This window comes from Musca autumnalis, unplaced genomic scaffold (genome assembly GCF_047663935.1).
Source record: "Musca autumnalis isolate F117 unplaced genomic scaffold, ASM4766393v1 scaffold_4, whole genome shotgun sequence".
Taxonomy (NCBI): Eukaryota; Metazoa; Arthropoda; class Insecta; order Diptera; family Muscidae; genus Musca; species Musca autumnalis.
The window spans coordinates 230,773,828-230,795,424 of record NW_027411977.1 but is presented as its reverse complement, the minus strand read 5'-3'; the positions used below and the strand labels follow the sequence as shown (position 1 = coordinate 230,795,424).

Here is a 21,597-nt window from a genome sequence, read left to right as displayed (position 1 = left end):
ATCCTCAGCTAACTGAGGAAATTTTTTTCTATACGAAAAAACCATCCTCAGCTAACTGAGGAAATTTTTTTCTATACGAAAAAACCATCCTCAGCTAACTGAGGAAATTTTTTCTATACGAAAAAACTATCCTCAGGGACCTCAGGAAATTTTTTCTATACGAAAAAACCATCCTCAGGGACCTCAGGAAATTTTTTCTATACGAAAAAACCATCCTCAGGGTTCTGAGGAAATTTTTTCTATACGAAAAACCCATCCTCAGGGTACTGAGGAAATTTTTTCTATACGAAAAAACCATCCTCAGGCACCTAAGGAAATTGTTTGTATAGAAAAGAACATCCTCAGGGTCCTGAGGACCATCCTCAGAGGCCTGAGGAAATTTTTCTTTAAAAAAACCCAACCTTTTACTATATCTATTTACCTATTCGATTCCCAAACGTGATATCTTTATGACACTTTACGAGTTTGCGGTTTTTTGGCATTTATTTTCAATTTCCTTTGATTTTTTGTTTGAATTTTGTTAAACAATTGTTATGTTCGACCATTGATATATCAATTTTTAATTAATTCATTACAATTTTGTCGCTTTAACAATTCACAAAACCAACAACCGCAAATTTCTATCATTCATTTTTACTCATGTTTTGTTTTCTTTTCCCCTTTCTTTCCCATTACAGGTGAGTTATTGTTTGAGGAAAAAATGACACATGTATGAGCGAGCGACCACACAGCAAATTATGTAAGTTTTTGATTTTTGTTAAATTGAATTAAATTTTAGTGAGAAAAAAAACGACAAGGCGGGGGACAAAAGATTTAAAATAAATGATTAATTCCTTTCCAATTGGACGAATGAAAAGAAAAGACACAACCGATACCAATTGTGTCTCTTCGACTTCCTTAAAACAAAAGCTGGAAACCACTTTCGTTTTGTGTTATTATTACCATTTTGACAATGTTTGTCTGTCTGTCGGCTTTTGTTTTTTTTTTTTGTGGTCATTTGGAGGCGATTTTGAATGAATTGATGTTGGTTAAATGAAATCGAAACTTAAAAGAAAAAAATTATTGCAAATGTTAAATAATTTTTCATTGTTTCGGATTTTTGCTTTGTTGTTATTGTATGAGTAAACAACAAATAATAATTTTGAATTACCATAATGTTTGTCATTTGTAATGTGAGCAAAACATCAGCCACTTGTTGTTTACATTGTTTATTGGATTATCATATCCGTTATTAGTGTCTTTCTTTTTTTGGAATTAGATAAGTGGTTGTAATTGTGGGCAGATTTGAAGATTGGCATACATCTTAAGTGAGTCATGGGGAATGGAATCACTTGGGAACTGACAATTTTTGTCTACAAAAACCATTTTTTGTATAGAAAAAAATTTCCTCAGGTAGCTGAGGTGGGTTTTTTCTATAGAAAAAATTTGCTCAGGTCCCTGAGGATGGTTTTTTCTATAGAAAAAATTTGCTCAGGTCCCTGAGGATGGTTTTTTCTATAGAAAAAATTTGCTCAGGTCCCTGAGGATGGTTTTTTCTTTAGAAAAAAATTCCTCAGGTCCCTGAGGATGGTTTTTTCTATAGAAAAAATTTCCTCAGGTCCCTGAGGATGGTTTTTTCTATAGAAAAAATTTCCTCAGGTCCCAGAGGAGGATTTCCTCATGTCCTCAGGTCCCTGAGGATGGTTTTTTCTATAGAAAAAATTTCCTCAGGTCCCAGAGGAGGATTTCCTCATGTCCTCAGGTCCCTGAGGTGGGTTTTTTCTATAGAAAAAATTTCCTCAGGTCCCTGAGGTGGGTTTTTTCTATAGAAAAAATTTCCTCAGGTCCCTGAGGTGGGTTTTTTCTATAGAAAAAATTTCCTCAGGTCCCTGAGGTGGGTTTTTTCTATAGAAAAAATTTCCTCAGGTCCCTGAGGTGGGTTTTTTCTATAGAAAAAATTTCCTCAGGTCCCTGAGGTGGGTTTTTTCTATAGAAAAAATTTCCTCAGGTCCCTGAGGTGGGTTTTTTTCTATAGAAAAAATTTCCTCAGGTCCCTGAGGTGGGTTTTTTCTATAGAAAAAATTTCCTCAGGTCCCTGAGGTGGGTTTTTTCTATAGAAAAAATTTCCTCAGGTCCCTGAGGTGGGTTTTTTCTATAGAAAAAATTTCCTCAGGTCCCTGAGGTGGGTTTTTTTCTATAGAAAAAATTTCCTCAGGTCCCTGAGGTGGGTTTTTTCTATAGAAAAAATTTCCTCAGGTCCCTGAGGTGGGTTTTTTCAATAGAAAAAATTTCCTCAGGTCCCTGAGGTGGGTTTTTTCAATAGAAAAAATTTCCTCAGGTCCCTGAGGTGGGTTTTTTCAATAGAAAAAATTTCCTCAGGTCCCTGAGGTGGGTTTTTTCAATAGAAAAAATTTCCTCAGGTCCCTGAGGTGGGTTTTTTCTATAGAAAAAATTTCCTCAGGTCCCTGAGGATGGTTTTTTCTATAGAAAAAATTTCCTCAGGTCCCTGAGGATGGTCTTTCAAAAATGTACTTTAAAAAATATTGCTTTAATTCACGTTTTGCGGCTTTTAAAAATTTCCAAGAGCCCCAAAATACTGTTAAAAAAACCAACTAGACCTTTGGAGGACTCTAAATTATTTCTAAAAATGCATTAGGCCTTTGGTTGCCTTTAAAATTACTTTGAAGAGCCTGCGAGGCCTAGGAAGGTCTCTAAAATATTTTTAAAAATCCACGAGGCCTCTAAAAATATTTTTAAAAATCCACGAGGCCTCTAAAAATATTTTTAAAAATCCACGAGGCCTCTGAAAATATTTTTAAAAATCCACGAGGCCTCTAAAAATATTTTTAAAAATCCACGAGGCCTCTAAAAATATTTTTAAAAATCCACGAGGCCTCTAAAAATATTTTTAAAAATCCACGAGGCCTCTAAAAATATTTTTAAAAATCCACGAGGCCTCTAAAATATTTTTAAAAATCCAAGAGGCCTCTAAAATATTTTTAAAAATCCATGAGGCCTCTAAAAATATTTTTAAAAATCCACGAGGCCTCTAAAAATATTTTTAAAAATCCACGAGGCCTCTAAAAATATTTTTAAAAATCCACGAGGCCTCTAAAAATATTTTTAAAAATCCACGAGGCCTCTAAAAATATTTTTAAAAATCCACGAGGCCTCTAAAAATATTTTTAAAAATCCACGAGGCCTCCAAAAATATTTTTAAAAATCCACGAGGCCTCTAAAAATATTTTTAAAAATCCACGAGGCCTTTATTAATTAATTAATTAATTAATATTAATTAAATAATTTATTGTAATTTTTATTAGGTTTCTCGGTTCAATGATCTGCTAAAGAGTCTGCTGGATATTAATTTGATGGCAAACTAGAGCAACAAATGTCATTAAACAAAAATATGATAATAATAATAATAAACATAAGTTATTGTTAATGAGAGTACTTAACATCCGAGCATTAACATGTACTTTAAAAAATATTGCTTTAATTCACGTTTTGCGGCTTTTAAAAATTTCCAAGAGCCCCAAAATACTGTTAAAAAAACCAACTAGGCCTTTGGAGGACTCTAAATTATTTCTAAAAATGCATTAGGCCTTTGGTTGCCTTTAAAATTACTTTGAAGAGCCTGCGAGGCCTAGGAAGGTCTCTAAAATATTTTTAAAAATCCACGAGGCCTCTAAAAATATTTTTAAAAATCCACGAGGCCTCTAAAAATATTTTTAAAAATCCACGAGGCCTCTGAAAATATTTTTAAAAATCCACGAGGCCTCTAAAAATATTTTTAAAAATCCACGAGGCCTCTAAAAATATTTTTAAAAATCCACGAGGCCTCTAAAAATATTTTTAAAAATCCACGAGGCTTTTAAAATACTTTTAAAAATCCAAGAGGCCTCTAAAATATTTTTAAAAATCCATGAGGCCTCTAAAAATATTTTTAAAAATCCACGAGGCCTCTAAAAATATTTTTAAAAATCCACGAGGCCTCTAAAAATATTTATAAAAATCCACGAGGCCTCTAAAAATATTTTTAAAAATCCACGAGGCCTCTAAAAATATTTTTAAAAATCCACGAGGCCTCTAAAAATATTTTTAAAAATCCACGAGGCCTCCAAAAATATTTTTAAAAATCCACGAGGCCTCTAAAAATATTTTTAAAAATCCACGAGGCCTCCAAAAATATTCTTAAAAATCCACGAGGCCTCTAAAAATATTGTTAAAAATCCACGAGGCCTCTAAAAATATTTTTAAAAATCCACGAGGCCTCTAAAAATATTTTTAAAAATCCACGAGGCCTGTAAAAATATTTTTAAAAATCCACGAGGCCTCTAAAAATATTTTTAAAAATCCACGAGGCCTCTAAAAATATTTTTAAAAATCCACGAGGCCTCTAAAAATATTTTTAAAAATCCACGAGGCCTCTAAAAATATTTTTAAAAATCCACGAGGCTTCTAAAAATATTTTTAAAAATCCACGAGGCCTCTAAAAATATTTTTAAAAATCCACGAGGCCTCTAAAAGTATTTTCAAAAATCCACGAGGCCTCTAAAAATATTTTTAAAAATCCACGAGGCCTCTAAAAATATTTTTAAAAATCCACGAGGCCTCTAAAAATATTTTTAAAAATCCACGAGGACTCTAAAAATATTTTTAAAAATCCACGAGGCCTCTAAAAGTATTTTCAAAAATCCACGAGGCCTCTAGAAATATTTTTAAAAATCCACGAGTCCTCTAAAAATATTTTTAAAAATCCACGAGGCCTTTGAAGGCCTCTAAAAATATTTTTAAAAATCCACGAGGCCTTTGAAGGCCTCTAAAAATATTTTTAAAAATCCACGAGGCCTTTGAAGGCCTCTAAAAATATTTTTAAAAATCCACGAGGCCTTTGAAGGCCTCTAAAAATATTTTTAAAAATCCACGAGGCCTTTGAAGGCCTCTAAAAATATTTTTAAAAATCCACGAGGCCTTTGAAGGCCTCTAAAAATATTTTTAAAAATCCACGAGGCCTTTGAAGGCCTCTAAAAATATTTTTAAAAATCCACGAGGCCTTTGAAGGCCTCTAAAAATATTTTTAAAAATCCACGAGGCCTTTGAAGGCCTCTAAAAATATTTTTAAAAATCCACGAGGCCTTTGAAGGCCTCTAAAAATATTTTTAAAAGCCACGAGGCCTTTGAAGGCCTCTAAAAATATTTTTAAAAATCCACGAGGCCTTTGAAGGCCTCTAAAAATATTTTTAAAAATCCACGAGGCCTTTGAAGGCCTCTAAAAATATTTTTAAAAATCCACGAGGCCTTTGAAGGCCTCTAAAAATATTTTTAAAAATTCACGAGGCCTTTGAAGGCCTCTAAAAATATTAAAAATTTCCAAGAGCCCCAAAATACTGTTAAAAAAACCAACTAGGCCTTTGGAGGACTCTAAATTATTTCTAAAAATGCATTAGGCCTTTGGTTGCCTTTAAAATTACTTTGAAGAGCCTGCGAGGCCTAGGAAGGTCTCTAAAATAGTTTTAAAAATCCACGAGGCCTCTAAAAATATTTTTAAAAATCCACGAGGCCTCTAAAAATATTTTTAAAAATCCACGAGGCCTCTGAAAATATTTTTAAAAATCCACGAGGCCTCTAAAAATATTTTTAAAAATCCACGAGGCCTCTAAAAATATTTTTAAAAATCCACGAGGCCTCTAAAAATATTTTTAAAAATCCACGAGGCCTCTAAAATATTTTTAAAAATCCAAGAGGCCTCTAAAATATTTTTAAAAATCCATGAGGCCTCTAAAAATATTTTTAAAAATCCACGAGGCCTCTAAAAATATTTTTAAAAATCCACGAGGCCTCTAAAAATATTTATAAAAATCCACGAGGCCTCTAAAAATATTTTTAAAAATCCACGAGGCCTCTAAAAATATTTTTAAAAATCAACGAGGCCTCTAAAAATATTTTTAAAAATCCACGAGGCCTCTAAAAATATTTTTAAAAATCCACGAGGCCTCCAAAAATATTTTTAAAAATCCACGAGGCCTCTAAAAATATTTTTAAAAATCCACGAGGCCTCCAAAAATATTCTTAAAAATCCACGAGGCCTCTAAAAATATTGTTAAAAATCCACGAGGCCTCTAAAAATATTTTTAAAAATCCACGAGGCCTCTAAAAATATTTTTAAAAATCCACGAGGCCTGTAAAAATATTTTTAAAAATCCACGAGGCCTCTAAAAATATTTTTAAAAATCCACGAGGCCTCTAAAAATATTTTTAAAAATCCACGAGGCCTCTAAAAATATTTTTAAAAATCCACGAGGCCTCTAAAAATATTTTTAAAAATCCACGAGGCTTCTAAAAATATTTTTAAAAATCCACGAGGCCTCTAAAAATATTTTTAAAAATCCACGAGGCCTCTAAAAGTATTTTCAAAAATCCACGAGGCCTCTAAAAATATTTTTAAAAATCCACGAGGCCTCTAAAAATATTTTTAAAAATCCACGAGGCCTCTAAAAATATTTTTAAAAATCCACGAGGACTCTAAAAATATTTTTAAAAATCCACGAGGCCTCTAAAAGTATTTTCAAAAATCCACGAGGCCTCTAGAAATATTTTTAAAAATCCACGAGTCCTCTAAAAATATTTTTAAAAATCCACGAGGCCTTTGAAGGCCTCTAAAAATATTTTTAAAAATCCACGAGGCCTTTGAAGGCCTCTAAAAATATTTTTAAAAATCCACGAGGCCTTTGAAGGCCTCTAAAAATATTTTTAAAAATCCACGAGGCCTTTGAGGGCCTCTAAAAATATTTTTAAAAATCCACGAGGCCTTTGAAGGCCTCTAAAAATATTTTTAAAAATCCACGAGGCCTTTGAAGGCCTCTAAAAATATTTTTAAAAATCCACGAGGCCTTTGAAGGCCTCTAAAAATATTTTTAAAAATCCACGAGGCCTTTGAAGGCCTCTAAAAATATTTTTAAAAATCCACGAGGCCTTTGAAAGCCTCTAAAAATATTTTTAAAAATCCACGAGGCCTTTGAAGGCCTCTAAAAATATTTTTAAAAGCCACGAGGCCTTTGAAGGCCTCTAAAAATTTTTTTAAAAATCCACGAGGCCTTTGAAGGCCTCTAAAAATATTTTTAAAAATCCACGAGGCCTTTGAAGGCCTCTAAAAATATTTTTAAAAATCCACGAGGCCTTTGAAGGCCTCTAAAAATATTTTTAAAAATCCACGAGGCCTCTAAAAATATTTTTAAAAATCCACGAGGCCTCTAAAAATATTTTTAAAAATCCACAAGGCCTCTAAAAATATTTTTAAAAATCCACGAGGCTTCTAAAAATATTTTTAAAAATCCACGAGGCCTCTAAAAATATTTTTAAAAATCCACGAGGCTTCTAAAAATATTTTTAAAAATCCACGAGGACTCTAAAAATATTTTTAAAAATCCACGAGGCCTCTAAAAGTATTTTCAAAAATCCACGAGGCCTCTAAAAATATTTTTAAAAATCCACGAGTCCTCTAAAAATATTTTTAAAAATCCACGAGGCCTCTAAAAATAATTTTAAAAATCCACGAGGCCTCTAAAAATATTTTTAAAAATCCACGAGGCCTCTAAAAATATTTTTAAAAATCCACGAGGCCTCTAAAAATATTTTTAAAAATCCACGAGGCCTCTAAAAATTTTTTTAAAAATCCACGAGGCCTTTGAAGGGCTCTAAAAATATTTTTAAAAATCCACGAGGCCTTTGAAGGCCTCTAAAAGTATTTTTAAAAATCCACGAGGCCTTTGAAGGCCTCTTAAAATATTTTTAAAAATCCACGAGGCCTTTGAAGGCCTCTAAAAATATTTTTAAAAATCCACGAGGCCTTTGAAGGCCTCTAAAAATATTTTTAAAAATCCACGAGGCCTCTGAAAATATTTTTAAAAATCCACGAGGCCTCTGAAAATATTTTTAAAAATCCACGAGGCCTCTGAAAATATTTTTAAAAATCCACGAGGCCTCTGAAAATATTTTTAAAAATCCACGAGGCCTTTGAAGGCCTCTGAAAATATTTTTTAAAATCCACGAGGCCTCTAAAAATATTTTTAAAAATCCACGAGGCCTCTAAAAATATTTTTAAAAATCCACGAGGCCTCTAAAAATATTTTTAAAAATCCACGAGGCCTCTAAAAATATTTTTAAAAATCCACGAGGCCTCTAAAAATATTTTTAAAAATCCACGAGGCCTCTAAAAATATTTTTAAAAATCCACGAGGCCTCTAAAAATATTTTTAAAAATCCACGAGGCCTTTGAAGGCCTCTGAAAATATTTTTAAAAATCTACGAGGCCTTTGAAGGCCTCTAAAAATATTTTTAAAAATCCACGAGGCCTTTGAAGGCCTCTGAAAATATTTTTAAAAATCTACGAGGCCTTTGAAGGCCTCTAAAAATATTTTTAAAAATCCACGAGGCCTTTGAAGGCCTCTGAAAATATTTTTAAAAATCTACGAGGCCTTTGAAGGCCTCTAAAAATATTTTTAAAAATCCACGAGGCCTTTGAAGGCCTCTAAAAATTATTTTAAAAATCTACGAGGCCTTTTAAGGCCTCTAAAAATAGTTTTAAAAATTCACGAGGCTTTGAAGGCCTCTAAAAATATTTTTAAAAATCCACGAGGCCTTTGAAGGTCTCTAAAAATATTTGTAAAAATCCACGAGGCCTTTGAAGGCCTCTAAAAATATTTTTAAAAATCCACGAGGCCTATGAAGGACTCTAAAAATATTTTTAAAAATCCACGAGGCCTTTGAAGGCCTCTAAAAATATTTATAAAAATCCACGAGGCCTTTAAAGGCTTTTAAAAAATAGTTTTAAAAATCCACGAGGCCTTTGAAGGCCTCTAAAAATATTTTTAAAAATCCACGAGGCCTATGAAGGACTCTAAAAATATTTTTAAAAATCCACGAGGCCTTTGAAGGCCTCTAAAAATATTTATAAAAATCCACGAGGCCTTTAAAGGCTTTTAAAAAATAGTTTTAAAAATCCACGAGGCCTTTGAAGGTCTCTAAAATATTTTTAAAAATCCACGCGGCCTTTGAAGGTCTCTAAAAATATTTTTAAATATCCACGAGGCCATTGAAGGCCTCTAAAAATATTTTTAAAAATCCACGAGGTCTTCAAAGGCCTCTAAAAATATTTTGTGGCCCCTGAAGGTGGACAAAAATTTCTTTTAAAAAATCAGCATTTTGTGGCCTTGAAGGCCCACATAAATTTCATTTAAAAAATCCACGTTTTGTGCCCTTTGTGTGACAAAAATATAAAACATCTGTCGCTCTTTAATTGTTCCCCCACTGTGGTGCTTGCGTGCCAATATTAATTAAATAATTTATTGTAATTTTTATTAGGTTTCTCGGTTCAATGATCTGCTAAAGAGTCTGCTGGATATTAATTTGATGGCAAACTAGAGCAACAAATGTCATTAAACAAAAATATGATAATAATAATAAACATAAGTTATTGTTAATGAGAGTACTTAACATCCGAGCATTAACATTGATGGGACTCAATTCTCAATTTGTTAACAAAAAATATTATACAAATATAATGAATTTGTTAACCTAATAAAAGCATGAAACAAACAGACCATCATAATTTGCAAAAAAATAAAAAAATGGTTTTAATTTTCTCTGCATGATGGCTTTACTGATTGTGAACCCCCTTTTTGGGAGGTCATTCATTGAATCAGTAGCCAAGTAAATGATTTTCGGCTAAAAACCTCACCATTTGAATTTTTAATTATACACACCAGCATTATACGATCGCTTATCGTCTATCTTAGAGATCGATAATATGCTAAAAGCTCCACTAGTCAGCTGGGGCGGTCATAAAACACCAAACTTTTCAACCTGTCAATATTCTTGAATTTGTGGTTTGACCATAAACACCCTCTGAGTAGGGGTCACTCTATTTGGCCAACCGTGGGAAATGTTTAAAAAAATATTTAAATAATTTGGTAGTTTTATTGTTATTTTAACGCATAGAGGTGAATTAATCGCTACGTATGTTAATGTGTTTTAGGCTGTAAATCATTCCGGCTAAGATGTATTGTTTGTTGTAGGGCAGGTGTATGGCTATTGAGGCCTGCTTTATCATGAAAAACAATCTGCACATCTAAAACTATAAATTATATAAAGAATTCGATATAAAAGATATTTAGTTAAGATTATTTGAAGTAACCTGAGGATGGTTTTTTCTATAGAAAAAATTTCCTCAGTAGCCTGAGGATGGTTTTTTTCTATAGAAAAAATTTCCTCAGTAGTCTGAGGATGGTTTTTTCTATAGAAAAAATTTCCTCAGTCGTCTGAGGATGGTTTTTTCTACAGAAAAAAATTCTATAGAAAAAATTTCTATAGAAAAAATTTTTTCTATAGAAAAAATTTCCTCAGGTCCCTGAGGATGGTTTTTCGTATAGAAAAAAATTCCTCAGGTTCCTGAGGATAGTTTTTTCTATAGAAAAAATTTCCTCAGTAGCCTGAGGATGGTTTTTTCTATAGAAAAAATTTCCTCAGTAGCCTGAGGATGGTTTTTTCTATAGAAAAAATTTCCTCAGTAGCCTGAGGATGGTTTTTTCTATAGAAAAAATTTCCTCAGTTAGCTGAGGATGGTTTTTTCTATAGAAAAAATGTCCTCAGTTAGCTGAGGATGGTTTTTTCTATAGAAAAAATGTCCTCAGATCCCTGAGGATGGTTTTTTCTATAGAAAAAATTTCCTCATTAGCCTGAGGATGGTTTTTTCTATAAAAAAAAAATTTCCTCAGTAGCCTGAGGATGGTTTTTTCTATAGAAAAAATGTCCTCAGTAGCCTGAGCATGGTTTTTTCTATAGAAAAAATTTCCTCAGTAGCCTCAGGATGTTATTTTCAATAGGAAAAAATGTCATCAGTATCCTGAGGATGGTATTTTCTATAGAAAAAATTTCCTCAATAACCTGAGGATGTTTTTTTCTATAGAAAAAATTCCTCAGATCCTTGAGGTGGGTTTTTTTCTATAGAAAAAAATGCTCAGGTCCCTGAGGTGGATTTTTTCTATAAAAATGTATGTTTTTTCATAAGCTACCATAATGTTCTATAGAATCTCCCTTATTTCACTTATATGTTGAGTTTATTGCCCTCTTCTCCCTCCACCTTTCAGCGATTCTCATTAATTTAAATTTATTTGTTTTCTGCCAATCAATTTTGGGTTGTTCCATAAACAATTTTTTTAAAGTGTCAAAATAATAGTTGTTGTTTTGAGGGGAGGGGGAAACTCCCGTCACAACAAGATCTATATCTCTAAGTGCCAAGATGATTAAATGCCGGATAAGAACCTGCTCCCCACCCCCTTGTGTGCAGGTCTTCCCCTTTTGCATCTCTAAAGCCAAAAAAACATAACAAATTAATTGTTTTCAATTGGCTTGACCTTCGATTTCGATTAAAATCAATTGTTAAAAGACCGAAAAAATAGTTTATCACTTAGTTTAATTTTTTGGCAAACGAGGAGGAGGCGCCCCAAATTGTTTATGTTCCCAAAGCAAACACCAACAACAAATAGTTTATATCATTTCAATTAAATAAACAATAGCGGTAGATGGTTATCAGGTTTGCAATTGTGTGGTATAAATGGAAGGGAAGGGGGGGAGTGGGTAACAATTGTTTAATAAATACCTCTGTTTGTTAAATTTATTTACCCGTCAACCTCGTCCCTCATTTGAACTCGTTCAAAATGTTAACTAAATACATTTGTTGTTGTTGTATTTTTTATTATTATATTATCATTTACTTGTGGTTGTTGTAGATATTTTTGTTTTGGTAGTTCAGTTGTTGGTTATGTATCATGACGTTGTTTTTTTATGTTTTTGTTTAAACAATTGAATTTGTTTTTGTTTGAGGTTTGAATTCAGTTGTTAAAAATTATTTACTTCATTTAATTTATGCTCATGTCTGATCTTATCACAATGGAATTTTGTCTGTGCAAAAAGCAATCAGTTTTGACAACTCGAGTACCTAACACACCCTCCCCCTAAACTTCTTAATCAAAAAACATTTGATAGTGGATTCAACATTCCTTAGGTATAGCACAATATTTTTGCTACATAAAAAACCATTCTCAGGGGCTTGAGGAAATTTTTCCACAGAAAAAACCATCCTCAGGCCACTAATGAATTTTTTTCTACAGAAAAAACCATCCTCAGGGCACCTGAGAAAACTTTTTCTATGGAAAAACCATCCTTTAGGCTCAGAGGAAATTGTTTCTATAGAAAAAGCCATCCTCAGGCTACTGAGGAAATTTTTTCTATACGAAATAACCATCCTCAGCTAACTGAGGAAATTTTTTCTATACGAAAAAACCATCCTCAGCTAACTGAGGAAATTTTTCTATGGAAAAAACCCTCCACAGGGACCTGAGGAAATTTTTTCTATAGAAAAAACCCTCCTCAGGGACCTGAGGAAATTTTTTCTATAGAAAAAACCCTCCTCAGGGACCTAAGGAAATTTTTTCTATAGAAAAAACCATCCTCCGTGACTTGAGGAGGTTTTTTTGCTATGGAAAAAACCATCCTCAGGGACCTGAGGAAATTTTTTCTATAGAAAAAACCATCCTCAGGGACCTGAGGAAATTTTTTCTATAGAAAAAACCATCCTCAGGGACCTGAGGAAATTTTTTCTATAGAAAAAACCATCCTCAGGCTACTAAGGAAATTTTTTCTATAGAAAAAAAACCATCCTCAGGGCACTGAGGAAATATTTGTCTACAGAAACAACATCTTCAGGCTACTGAGGACATTTTTTTCTATAGGAAAAAACCATCCTCAGCTAACTGAGGAAATTTTTTCTATACGAAAAAACCATCCTCAGCTAACTGAGGAAATTTTTTCTATACGAAAAAACCATCCTCAGCTAACTGAGGAAATTTTTTCTATACGAAAAAACCATCCTCAGCTAACTGAGGAAATTTTTTCTATACGAAAAAACCATCCTCAGCTAACTGAGGAAATTTTTTCTATACGAAAAAACTATCCTCAGCTAACTGAGGAAATTTTTTCTATACGAAAAAACCATCCTCAGCTAACTGAGGAAATTTTTTCTATACGAAAAAACCATCCTCAGCTAACTGAGGAAATTTTTTCTATACGAAAAAACCATCCTCAGCTAACTGAGGAAATTTTTTCTATACGAAAAAAACCATTCTCAGCTAACTGAGGGAATTTTTTCTATACGAAAAAAACCATCCTCAGCTAACTGAGGGAATTTTTTCTATACGAAAAAAACCATCCTCAGCTAACTGAGGGAATTTTTTCTATACGAAAAAAACCATCCTCAGCTAAATGAGGAAATTTTTTCTATACGAAAAAAACCATCCTCAGCTAAATGAGGAAATTTTTTCTATACGAAAAAACCATCCTCAGATAACTGAGGAAATTTTTTCTATACGAAAAAACCATCCTCAGATAACTGAGGAAATTTTTTCTATACGAAAAAACCATCCTCAGATAACTGAGGAAATTTTTTCTATACGAAAAAACCATCCTCAGATAACTGAGGAAATTTTTTCTATACGAAAAAACCATCCTCAGATAACTGAGGAAATTTTTTCTATACGAAAAAACCATCCTCAGATAACTGAGGAAATTTTTTCTATACGAAAAAACCATCCTCAGATAACTGAGGAAATTTTTTCTATACGAAAAAACCATCCTCAGATAACTGAGGAAATTTTTTCTATACGAAAAAACCATCCTCAGATAACTGAGGAAATTTTTTCTATACGAAAAAACCATCCTCAGATAACTGAGGAAATTTTTTCTATACGAAAAAACCATCCTCAGATAACTGAGGAAATTTTTTCTATACGAAAAAACCATCCTCAGATAACTGAGGAAATTTTTTCTATACGAAAAAACCATCCTCAGATAACTGAGGAAATTTTTTCTATACGAAAAAACCATCCTCAGATAACTGAGGAAATTTTTTCTATACGAAAAAACCATCCTCAGATAACTGAGGAAATTTTTTCTATACGAAAAAACCATCCTCAGATAACTGAGGAAATTTTTTCTATACGAAAAAACCATCCTCAGATAACTGAGGAAATTTTTTCTATACGAAAAAACCATCCTCAGATAACTGAGGAAATTTTTTCTATACGAAAAAACCATCCTCAGATAACTGAGGAAATTTTTTCTATACGAAAAAACCATCCTCAGCTAACTGAGGAAATTTTTTCTATACGAAAAAACCATCCTCAGCTAACTGAGGAAATTTTTTCTATACGAAAAAACCATCCTCAGCTAACTGAGGAAATTTTTTCTATACGAAAAAACCATCCTCAGCTAACTGAGGAAATTTTTTCTATACGAGAAAACCATCCTCAGCTAACTGAGGAAATTTTTTCTATACGTAAAAACCATCCTCTGGTACCTGAGGAAATTTTTTCTATACGAAAAAACCATCCTCAGGGACCAGAGGATTTTTTTTTTCTAAAGAAAAATTTATCCCGTGGGGTAATTCCCTGATTTTCCTTAATTTAAAGTACTCCCAACTCTCTTGATTATTGCTTATGTTTCAATTCCGTTTCGTTTCAACCAAACCAAGTTGCAACTAACTGCCTTCAAACTTAACGAATGAACAAACTTGTCTTCAGGTGTGTTGCGTGAGCCATGCCATGCAGTAATTTTGCCAATTTTTTTACTCTTGTTGTTGTTGGTTTTTTTCTCTTGTTAAAGTTCATGATCACATTTATTTATTTCCTTCTGTTGCAATCGTCACAAAGCAACGAACAACACCACAACCACCTTCACCAGAGTCTATGTATGACTGGCTGTTTGACTCCAGTCACTCGCTATACAAGGTATGATGCTGATGAGGATTGTGGCCACTACAACTACCACAACTGGTGCCTAGCCATAAAGGCTGCTGCTATACAAAAGGAAACAAGTTCTAAATTTTGCAACAAAAACAAGAACAACAAGAAGGCATTTTCAACCTGAAACAACTTTAATAAGAGTTGTGTATTTTCTTGTATTTTTTTTTTTTGCATCATGGCTGAGAATCAAACTCGGTTTCCAGCTTCTCACTCTCAGCACCTTAGCTTTGGCTGCGCCGCTGCCCCAGCTTAGAACAACAACATCAGCAGCATTACAACATTTTTCGCCATTAACTCTGTTAGCTGGCCGTGTGGCAGGAAGTTTTTCCTCCACGACATCCAGTTTAGATCTAAACATCTTTTAAAATAGACGTGTGGCCAACAATAAAAAGAAGTTCTGCAAAGGAAAGAATTTTTTTTGGAAAGAAAAAAATCTTCTTCAAACTTCTTCAACGGGAGAGAAAATTATTTTAAAGAAAATATTTTGTTGATTTGAAAAGTGTTGGTGGAAATGTTATAAAGGCGATAATCGGTAACTGAAAATATAAACAAAATACCAACGAATGAATTTTCGTTTTGTAGTGCCTGCAAAATAGTTTTGTTTTAGTTACTCAATTAGTGGCAGACAGTGTTTCCCAAACTGTTTTTGTTTTTCGTTCACTTAACAGCTTCAACTTTAAAACGCAAGAAGTAAAAGCAACAAATGCTGCGTCAACGTTTGGCGGCTCTGAGCCTGAAAAAAGGTAAGATTTTGGATGGACGATTTTTTAAATAGAATTAGGACAAATTTTAAAGTCTTAAAAGTTTTCTTTAATTGAAATTTTGTGTAGGAAAAAAAATAAATATGTATATTGATTTGGCATTAAAATATCTAAGAATCTCGAGTGAGTCAAATTTGATGCTTTTGAAAAATGCGACTTTTGGTTTACTACTAAGGAGTATTTTTTACGTCACAATTGACTTCTTATTTGACCAAAATTCATAAAAAAAAATACGAATATTTGGGAAATTCGACATTTGTAAGAATCAAAATTTCCTTAGGAAAACTCTATTTCTCTTAAGAAAATATATTTCCCTTGTAGGGAAATTTTTATTTATCATAAAAAATAAACACTTTAGTGCTAAAATACTTAAAAAATATATAAAATAATTTCATGGTTTTTTAAAAATGTCCTATTTGGGAAATTTTGCGGATTTTTTTTAACACAAATTAAAATTCCCTTTGTTTCCAGTCAGATTCATAAAAGCAAATTTCTAAAATCAAACATTTGAACGGAACGTTTATTTTACATCAATATTTATTTTCAAGATTTTCCAAAAATTTACCTTGTGGGAAATTTTGAGGTAATTTTTTTGTAAAACTCGAATAAAACTTAGACATTTTAAACCCAGTTTTCGCTTAAATAAAATTTCCCTTTTGGTAAAAATATTTCCCTTTAAGGTCATTTTGATTTTTAACTAAACCGTCGAAATTTTGGAGCCCACAAAATGTCCACAAACGTAAATGTGCATTGTTTGCAAACAGTTTACTTTGTGGGAATTTTGAGGTAAAATTTTTTGTTAAAAAGCAAACATTTTGTACCAAATTTCCCTAAAGGAAATTAATTTCCCTTTAAGAGAAACTATTTCCTTTGTAAATGATTTTTTTTTTATTTTTTACTAAAATATCCACATGTTAATGTCAAACTACATAAAACCCACAAATAAATAAATGTTCAGGTTTTTGTAAAATTTCCCTTTCGGGAAATTTGAAGGGAAATTTTTATTTCACTAAAATTTATCTCTTTTTGCAACAAGAATGCATAAAAATACCCAATTTTGTAAAATTAAATATTTTTGAATGTAAATTTTCTTAGAGGGAAAAACTTTTCTCAGAAGAAACAAATTTCCCTTGAAGGGAATTTTTTTAATTTTCATTAAAATATCAACGTTCCAGTGCCAAAATAGCTACAAATCACAAATAAGTTTGTTTTCGTGGTTTTTGAAAAATTTCCCTTTTGGGAAATTTGGAGGGAAATTTTTTGTTTTACTAAAACCAATAAATTTTTGAAACCACCATTCATAACAATACAAAATCAAACATTGTCTTCTTTTCCCTTCTTTAAAAAAAAAAAAAAACATTTTTTTTAATATTGAGAATATTGAAAAATAAATCTTCATTTAGAAGAAATCTTTTCACTCTATTTTCTAATTTGTAGTGATTGATTAAAAATCCCTCTTTGAAAATATTTTGATTTTCTTGTCTGTCTACCTACAGACAATCTACCAAACGATAAAATTCCCCAATACCGAAGAACCATTCAAAATCAGATGAGACTGTAAGTCCGCTAAACCAAATTGATTAGTACTTGAGTCACGATCGTGATATTTTGATTCTCAAAATCTGTAAACATCCCTACCAGTTTCACAACTGGATCCTAGAAATCACTGAATTAAAATTCTCCATGGTTTCCCAAAATATCTATTTATAAGAAAAATCTATTAATGTCGTACAAGGTGGCCAAATTATTAATACAATTATATAAATATTTTATTATTTTGGAAAAATTTCCCTTTTTGCCAATTTTGATTGAAAATTTTGGTTTCACTAAAATTAATCTCAATTTATAGCCAGATTAAAAAAAATCACAATTTTGTATAAATCAAACATTTTGAAACGAATTTCCTTAGAAAAAATAAATTTCCCTTAAAGATGAAAAAAAATTCCCTGTGGGGAAATTTTTAGTTTTCATAAAAATATTAACATTTTAGTGTCAAAATACTACAAATCACAAATATGGTTGTTTTCGAGGTTTTTGAAAAATTTCCCTTTTGGGAAATTTCGAGGGAAATTTTTTGATTCACTAAAATACATTTAGTTTTGCAACCGCAATTCATAAAAATAAATACTTTTATAAAAACAAACACTATGAACAAATTTCCCTTTATTTACTTTGTAGGGAAATGTTTATTTTTCATCAAAATATCGGCATTTGGGAGCCGAAAAATTAAGAAACACCAAGGATACATGTAAATGGATTTTGAACAATTTTCCTTTTATGAAACTATATGAGATTTTTTTAACATTAGAATCAAACTCTTGTTTATAAAAACGGGAAATTATGATTAAAATTTTCTTAGAACAATTAATTCCCACAAAATATCCCCTCAGCTAAAATGTATTATTTTCCTTAAAAATACTAAAAAAAGAAACAAAAAATCCTTCCCCAGTATTTAAAAAATTGGCTTCATTGTTGTCTTTATAAAAAAAATATTTACTTAATATTACATGTTTTGAAAAATAACCATTTAGAAGAAATCTTTCCATTCTATTACCTAAGGTGTATTGATTCTTAAAAAAAAACCACTTTCAAAATGTTTTGAATTTTTATTCTGTATATCTCAGATAAAACTTGATAAGTAAAAGGCTTCCAAAAGACTTCATATCTGCAAATTTGTAATAATAGAAGTTATCAAAATCAGCCTTTGTCTTCTAGCCATTCACATCCGATATACCTGATGAGCTGAATGAAACCACCAGCGAAACGATCGTAGCATATTTGTTGTGTGTGTGGGACTTTGCTAGAATTCACGTTTTCAATACAAATCCCTTAGGTCATGTTAGCTCGATTAAAATTCAATTAATTAAAATCCTCAAATAATCTTTTAAAACATTACTTTAATGCCTTAGATAACTTTAACTCGTAGTACAAAAAAATTCCCTACAAAACTTCCCAGTACCGAAGAACCATTTCAAATCAGCTTGGACTATTAGTGCGTTAAATCAAAATTAGTTGAACTAGATGCAAGTTATTTTTCTCTCTCAGTGAATTTTACTCTCTCTGGCAAGGACAATTGCAGAAAGTTATCGAACAAGATTTTGCAAAAACTTGCAAGAATGTGAAATTTTCTTGGTCAAAAATATTAACATTTCGAGTTGTTTACATTGAACAGGTGATTAAAAGTCAGCTGATCAGACAAATTTTTGAGGCACAAATTTTCCCAGCAAAAATTTGCAAGTTTTCATTCACAAAACTCTCCAAACTCGCTGTCTTGTGCTGGATAATTTTGTTATTGTACAGACCTATAATGCCTCTTTTGTAAGTTCAAAGACGCCGTCAAATTTACTTTGATTCTTAAGGTCTCTAAATTTCCCTAAGAATTCCCTAAAGGTATCCTTCAAGGAATTAAAATAAAATTCCCCGTGGTTTCCGGAAATATCCACTGATAAAAAACATCGTACAAGGTGGCATATGATAAACGACAGTAGTTATACGCCACAGTACAATGACTTAAAAATTTCGCTTTTTAAGAGCCAGCATTTTGGATACCCGTATTATATAATAATTTTTATAACCAAATTCTCTATACTTCCCCATTAATTTGTTAAATGGGTTCTACAAATCACGTATGCAAATTTATTATATTTATTCAGAAATTTCCATTAATACCAAGAAATATCTACAAATGTTGTACAAAGTGGCGTATGATTGACGACAGTAGTCATACGCAACCGTGGAATGTTTTAAATATGATGATTTTTAAGTACTAGCAAAAATTGTCTACCTTGAAAATTTGACTGGTAAGTTTATGGACTGATGAGCCATTTCCAATGTCCATACTTAGCAATTAACTCAGACAGAAGAAGCTTAATATGAAGGTCACGATCCACGTTCCTGAGAAAATTACCCCTTTTCGCAAGTTTACAAGTTCTACAACAGGTATCCGTAAATTGGATTCAGTTGATTTTATTGATTTTTAAAAGTCTCAAATTAAGTCTCTCAAATCCTTTAAGAATAACCCCCCTTTTTAATGAGGACTAATTGTGGGTTTCAAGATCATGATTGAGGTATCCAGAAGTTCCCTATCAATTCCCTTCCTAAGAAGACTAATTGTAGGTTTTATTATCGTTATATTAGTATCCGAATGTCACAAATCTCTGCAAAAAAATTACCTATCGTTTCCAGAGATTTTCGTAAATAAGAATAAAATCAAAATGTTGGACTAGGTAGCGAATGATTGACGACAGTTGTCATTCGCCACAATATTACGACATTTTAAAGAAATGTTAACAGTTTGAGTATATCTCTTATTCATTTACCTGTTCCTGAAGATCAACAATCTTAGACTTAAGCATATTAATCAAGATCCCAAGGGTTTGTAAAGACACAACATTAAGCCCTAATGAGTTAATTCGTTTAAATGTTTATTTAAGAAGGACCCTGAGCATTGTATGGACCAAATATCGTTGGGTTTTGAAGACAACTATGCGAGTTTATTTTACAAGTCTCTTGTGACTTTACTTATTTATTTTCGAAATGTTATTTGAAATCGGTGAAGTAAATTTTTTAATAATATTTATTTTGTTGAATAATTTTTTTAATATTTGTCCTAATCGAAGGTTGCGTATGATTGACGACAGCGGTCATACGACACACTATCACTAGTTAAATTTTGTATGTTTAAGAATTATTTGTAGGTCTTCAGAAGCCACAACATATGAATAAAAATGGAGTTTTTTTTAGAAGTATGTTCGTGGCCTCCAAAGTCGCAAAGCCTGGATTATATTAAACAAATTGTTGTTGGCTTCCAATAGACACAAAGCCTGGATATTATTAAATATACTTTTAGACGTCCAAAGGCAACAAAGCCTGAATTTATTATTTATAAATAATTTTGTATGGTCCCATAGGCCACAACAGTTGGATTTTAAAGAGAAAATTCTAGGCTTTACAGGGCTAATAAACGGGATTCATTTGGAATGTTTCAGGAGCCCTTCAAAAGCCATAAACCATTGAGACGTATGAGTGGCGATATAAGTCATACGTAACCCTATAGAAGAGCATGAAACATAGTAAAATTTTAAAGAAGTTATTTTAGCAGCCCCCATTAAAGTCATAAAGACATTTGGCCTATGAGTGGTGAGGCAAGTCATACTCCAACCTATATGAGAACATCAAAAATAGACTGCTCGAGACCTGAAATAGTCTTGGCCACAAAAACCCTGGACCTCTTAAGGAATATTTTTACTAGGATTTTTACGTCGATTTCTTTCGATTTTTTCCAGGACTCCACAAATTTTTCTAGGAATCCACAGAAACAATACAAAACAAGGCGTGGTATTCTTAAGGGTTATTTTTCTGGGTCTCCACAAAACGAGGATTTCCTAAAGAATATTTTTTATGCATCCTCAAGATGTTAATTTCTTAAAGAATATTTTTCTAGACCTTCACACGGTGTGGACCTCTTAAGGATTATTTTTCTAGGTTCCCACAAAATGTGGATTTCTTATAGTATTTTTTTCAAGCCATCCTCAGGACGTGGATTTCATAAAGATTACTTTTTTGGGCATCCTCAAGACGTGGATTTCTTAAAAAACATATTACTGGTCATCCTCAAGACGTGGATTTCTTAAAGCATTTTTTTCTAGACCTCCACTAGGCGCGGATTTCTTAAAGAATATTTCTCTGGCCATCCTCAAGACGTGGGTTTCCTAAAGTATAGTTTTCTGGCCATCCTCAAGACGTGGAGTTCTTAAAGAATATTTTTCTGGCCAACCTCAAGACGTGGATTTCTTAAAGAATATTTTTCTGGCCAACCTCAAGACGTGGATGACTTAAAGAATATTTTTCTGGCCAACCTCAAAACGTGGATTTCTTAAAGAATATTTTTCTAGGAATCCCCAAGATGTGGATTTCTTAAAGAATATTTGTATAGGCCTCTACAAGACGTGGATTTCTTAAAGAATATTTTTCTGGGAATCCTCAAGACGTGGATTTCT

At 32.1% G+C, this 21,597-nt stretch overlaps 1 protein-coding gene across 2 annotated transcripts in view; it reads left to right on the top strand.

Annotated features, from left to right (window-relative positions):
- bbg (PDZ domain-containing protein big bang) overlaps positions 1-21,597 on the top strand; it is a 537,119-nt gene that overhangs the window by 216,205 nt on the left and 299,317 nt on the right. The gene's annotated exons all lie outside the window — the stretch shown is intronic.